This window comes from Helianthus annuus, chromosome 16 (assembly GCF_002127325.2).
Source record: "Helianthus annuus cultivar XRQ/B chromosome 16, HanXRQr2.0-SUNRISE, whole genome shotgun sequence".
Taxonomy (NCBI): Eukaryota; Viridiplantae; Streptophyta; class Magnoliopsida; order Asterales; family Asteraceae; genus Helianthus; species Helianthus annuus.
Window position 1 is genome coordinate 195,480,003 of NC_035448.2, and position 5,810 is coordinate 195,485,812.

Sequence of the window (5,810 nt, forward strand, 5' to 3'; positions counted from 1 at the left end):
CCACCCCCTCCTTGACCTTGACCTTGAACCGCATGGACTTCTTCATATTGCCCTTCTAACATCCCTTGGCAATTTTCAGCCGCATGACCTATTTCATTACACAAAGCACAAACATCATAAATTTGGTTAGTAGTTTGAACATTACCATCATCTATAGCGTGCACTTGAGGTCGGGCTATGGCCGGTCGCGCTCTCCTTGATGCTTGAGCTTTTCTCTTTGATGTAGTTGCCATATTCTCTAAGAACTCCCAATCATTGTTCTCATAATTTGTGCCAAAAGTCCCACCGGTAATGGACATCAAATCGCGAGCATCTTCGGCACTCAACCCCTCGTGGAAGGCATTCATCAACTCCCAAAGTTCAATCCCATGGTGAGGGCAATTTTTAATCATCATATTAAAACGTTCAAATGCCTCATGGAACATCTCACCATGTTGTTGTTGGAAACTCCTCAACCCCTTTCTAGCATCGTTGGTCTTTTGGGTGGTATAGAATTCGTCTAAGAAAATTTGTTGCATCTCCGCCCAAGTATATATAGATGCTGAAGGCAAAGTGTAGAACCACTTCTTTGCCTTATCCTCCAAAGAAAATTGAAATAGTACCAACTTGATATCATCGGCCGAAAAACCTTGACTCCCAAAAGTATTGCAAATTGAGTCATAGGCCTCTAAATGGAAATAAAGTTCCTCCGTTGCTAGCCCTTTGTATTTCGGCAAACTTTGCAAAGAATTTGTTCTTACTTCAAAGGTTCTCCCTTGGTTGTTGTGAGGGATAACCACCGGTGAAGGGTTTTGAGTAATTATCGGCCTGAAATGTGCTTCTATTCCCCGTGCTTGTTCCCTAAGATGCCTTCTTGGAACACTCAATCGACCCCTTGGACGAATAGGACCCATAGGTCTTGGTATATGCCCTTGTGGTGCGAACGGTGGTTGAAATTGTTGTTGTGGCATCGGTTGGTGTTGAATCGGCCTTTGGAATTGAGGTTGTACGTTTTGCGGCCGAACTTGTTGCAATGGAATAGGGCGTTGCACTTGTAACCCTTGTGGTCTTGGCCGAATATGTTGTGGTAGGAGTTGTTGTTGTTGTGGCACTCCACCTACACTTGCCATTCCTTGAGATTGACCTTGCACATAACCGAACTCTCCTTGATCACCATAACCTTCATAAGCGTACCCATCTTCATCATAGCCCTCAAAATCTTCGTATCCTTCCTCATATCCATCTCCCCCCTATACCCGAAGTTTGCCCAATTGGAAGGGTTGAATATTGAAATCCCGCTTGGTTCGATGGTCTAAAAGAAGGCATAGCATGCACAATAGTTGAATTTGGTGCAATTGTGAAGTTAGATGATGATTGACCCGTAGTTGGGGGAAAGAAGTGGGATAATGGTGGGATTGTGGTAGAAGGGTTAAAGGTAATGGTGGGTTCGACTTGGGTAGTGATCGGTTGAGTAACATTGGTTGGTGTGAATTCGACAGTGGTATTAGGTAAAGTGGTGTTTGGTGATGGTTGGGTGGAAGTAGGTATAAATGATGAGGTCGTTTGACCCGTTGTAGGTGGAATTTGTGAATCAGCCATGATGTTTCTTGGTGTAATGGGTGAAGTTGGTGAACCAATGATTCGGTTTTCTCGTAATAAAACCCTGTTTTGCCTTAGCGTTCTTTCGATTTCCGGATCAAATGACAATGGTGACGCTTTGTGAGAGCCTCTAGTATGCATGCACCTGTAGAACCTGCACACTAAACACACCAGTGTAAACCCGAAAATAAGAAAGCAAAACTAACAAACTGACACACGTTGCACACTACTCCCCGGCAACGGCGCCAAAATTTGACGTGATGTCGTGGTCACAATCAAATTTAATCCCAAAAACAACTATAGATAGTGGTAAGAGGGTATCGAACTCAGGGAGTATGTGGAAAATATGTCGATTATATAGCTTTGCAATTAAACTACAATTAACCTAATTTGCAGAAAATAAAGATCAATGATTTAGATTGTTGTTTTAGAAAGCTAAATTAATAACTAAGTGCAAATCAAAATTGGTTGTTTAACAGATTAGGAAAACAATGACCATCTTAGGATTCAGTTTCTTTAAACAATTGTGTGTAATTCCAACTAGAAAGAGTTACATAGATATAACTCGTGTATAGATAATTGAAGTGATAAAAGGGAACAAAGTACTCGGATTATATAAACGCGAGGTTGTTTCCCGATGACCAATTAATCAATAACCAACCCTAACCCTTCCCGTGATATCTCGATTGCCAACGACACCAAGAACATACGATTGAGACTAGAAATTGCACTATCAATTAACACGCTAAAAACAATTATGCATACACCATGATAAACAAGCAAACACACAAAAGTTCAAGAGAAACCTGCACCTAAGATGATCACCGAAAGTTTTAGCCACACATAGCTTGGTGAATCATCATAACAAACAATTCAATGTTCATACAAATCGAAAACACAAACCGAATGTTAGAAATTGTCTAAAACCAAGCCAAGATAGCCAAAATCGCCCCCAAAGTGTTCTCTAACCAACCAATGATGATGATAGTTGAAAAGACACCATAAAACTGTTTTTAATGAGCGGTTACACATTTTCGCGTCGCCTCCACCGTAACTTACGGTTCCACCGTAAGTTACGGTGGAAATAATATTGTTACGGTCGTATATGTCTGAGTTACGGTGGAGATCAGGCCAATCCAAAAGTCAAGGCCCTCATGTGCATGTGCCTGTTATTGCTCCCCAATAATGATGATGTTGTTGAAGCCCAATAAATAATCCAACAGTCCCCTAAGTTCTGCGTGAATGTGTGGACTGTGGATGGATGATATCCTTTTAATGTTGTTGACTTTTGCTTCTCTTTGCCTGCCCGTCAAAACCCTCACGTGACACCCTCTCAATTTTTGATGTGCTTGTCTCTTAGCCCCATGTGATGTTCCCCAATGTGTGGCGGCCCAATCAAAGAAGTCGGCCCAGCCCATGTTCACGTGGATTATGTTATGATGATGATGATGTCGGCTCCTTTTCAATCACGTGAATGGTGGCTCCCATCTTTCTTGATGTTGCCGCCTTAGATGATGTGATGATGATGTTTTTGACTTCAAGACGTTACCTTTTTGTTCCTCTTGCTTGCCACCAATGTGATAATGTGCTTGTTGACTTTATTATTTTCTCTCAAAGTCTGCGTGACTTTTGATGATGATTTGGTTGACCATGTTGACTATGGAAGCGATCCAACTCACATGTTGATGTTGGCCCAATAAAACAAATCCAAAGTCCCACTAGCGTCTTTCTTCAAACCGTAACCTGCGCGTTCCAATTTAACCGAATTAAGCGATTTACCTACAAAACACACGAACACTCGTAGTTATCACATTCACGATACATAACCGTGTAAAATATGGGATATGCACGTATTTAGCTCATTTAAGGGTTGTCGTACGGACCACCCGTCACGGCCCCGTGCTCGCTGAGCACGGGGCGTGTTCAGTCTTCTGCCTTCTCTGTTTTGCTTGGGAGGATGCTGTCGAGGGGTCGAGCAATCCACTTTTGTTCCTTTTCTTGTATTTATGTTAGATTTAGCTGCCTTTTTGCTTCTTTTGTTAATTTGAGCTCATTTAATCCTGAAAATACAAAAGGAAGACAAAAACACACTTTTTCCAACATTAGTACTAAAAAAGGGTTAGTTTTATGCCTCATTTGATGTAATTTATATGTTGCATTTTATATACATCAGCGGCCTAGCTTTACCGAGTAGACCGTTCAACGATGGTGGAAAAATTGACCCCAATACATTTTATTTAAAAAACGTTAAGACGGTTATGAAAATTGGGACCACTGTAATGCTTTAAGGAATGAAAAGGGAAAGATTAAGGAAGACACGCATGAAAGAGAGAGGGTGTGAGAAGTTAAGGATGGCACCATATCATTAGACCACTAGGTTATAAGTGAGTGTGTCTATTTTAAAAATAGTCACATTTATATTTGAAAATTCTTAGAAAAAACATAAACTTAAACACAATAAAACCTCAAATAGCAAACATAAATAATTAGAAGATAGGGAAAGGGTAAAATGAGAACCACCTTGAGTTGTGAGAACCATGAGAACTAGGCCTTTCAAAAAAAAATCTCAAAAATCTTAAAAATAATCACTTGTTTCAGCAAAAAAAAAAAAAAAAATAAAACGTCAGATGCAAAAATTTACATTAGGCGTAAAAAAAATTTCGTCGACGTAACAAAATTTATATCAGGGCGTAAACAAAACTTACATCGTGCGTAACTACCAACTCGACAATATTTATTTGTTTTTTAGAGATGTGTTTATAATATTTTTATCTACGTTTGTGCAAAAATGTAACGCTTCGCATATTTGTACTTTCCCGATTTGCAAAGTATTGTTGTTATTTCTACTTTTTAGAAACTTGTACTCATGTTGTATTCTATTTTGTTTCACTTTGCAATACGAGACTAATGATCATAATGAAAATTCAAGTATTTTGTTCACGATTATGTTATACATCTTAGACTTGTTGCATGTTTATACTCAAAATCAATGTTTTAAACACCATTATACATGTTTCACGCTATTACAATGCACAATTATGCTTGTTACACGTAAAACCGACTAAAACGCTCAACATAATCGAACTTGGACCTTCGAGAGGAAGGGAAACCCCTCTCGCACTAAAGGCAACCCTCTCGTGTGAAAGGAGGCATGTCGCCCCAAACCTCCCTGTCGCTCGAACTTCCCTTTCGTCCCAACTCACCTTCCAGCCTATAAATAGGCGCACTACTTCACTCTTTTCGCTTGCTCAGTCGTCCCAGACACTCTCAAAAAGCTCTGAAAACCATCTTTGCGATCAGAAGCTTTTGGTATTGATTTCTTTCATTCTCGTTCATTTCTTTAACATTTTTCATTACAATTCTTGTCTTTTAATTACATTTCTTTAATATTTTACAAAACATCTTGTTGGTATACATCTCTTGAATGGTTCTCACGAGTTTGCTTGGGCAAACCAATGTTGAGATCTCACTAATAAGAGATTCCAACCAAGATTTCCAAAAGTTAATTTTAAAACTCTGGTTTAATTTTCTGTTATGAACATTCGGTGGAATCTGGTACCCATCAGACTCACAATTCAGTTCATAGTTGTGGGTTTGCATCAAGGTTAATTTCCACCAAGAAATGATCTGTTTCAGACAGATCAAACAAGCGTTTCCGACACAAACTGCCACCTGTCACACGAAAGGGACTATTTCGTGTATTTCGTTTTCGATTTCATTTCTATTCGATATCAGTTTATCAGGGATGAACATCAAATAGTTTGCTAGTTACAAAGTGAGTTAACACCGTCCAACCTTCAACACTTGGTTCACTCCTTCTATGTTGCGTTGGCACACTTGGTTTGTCCTTACTTGACTGTTTGGCTATTTTACTTTCTGTTTTCATTTTGTATAACTATTAATATTACTGTACCATGTTAAAACAATTTACAAATAAATTTTTACGCACAAATCCACGTTTAAACTGACCTGTCACATGAAAGGTCTCCTGTCACATGAAAGGTCTGTTAATTGTTTCGTTTTGTACTTCGGTGTAGCAGCTTACCTCTAATCCACTCTCGGTTTTCGTGGAATTCTACGCAAAACTGTGAGTATACTTGATCCCTTTTTCATTTTATACACTTTGGGTGCAACGTGTTATCAACATGTAACACCTCGAAAATTTACGCCCAATAATATGAAGACACGTGTCATGTGAGACAAACGTGTCAGGAACCCGGATCAAATACGGA

The 5,810-nt window shown here is 39.3% G+C and overlaps 1 non-coding gene across 1 annotated transcript; it reads left to right on the plus strand.

Moving 5' to 3' along the window:
* The first annotated feature begins 363 nt into the window (after positions 1-363).
* On the plus strand, positions 364-469 carry LOC118488772. The gene has a single exon (XR_004885307.1). It is a non-coding gene; the product is annotated as a small nucleolar RNA R71 (small nucleolar RNA).
* Positions 470-5,810: the final 5,341 nt, after the last annotated feature.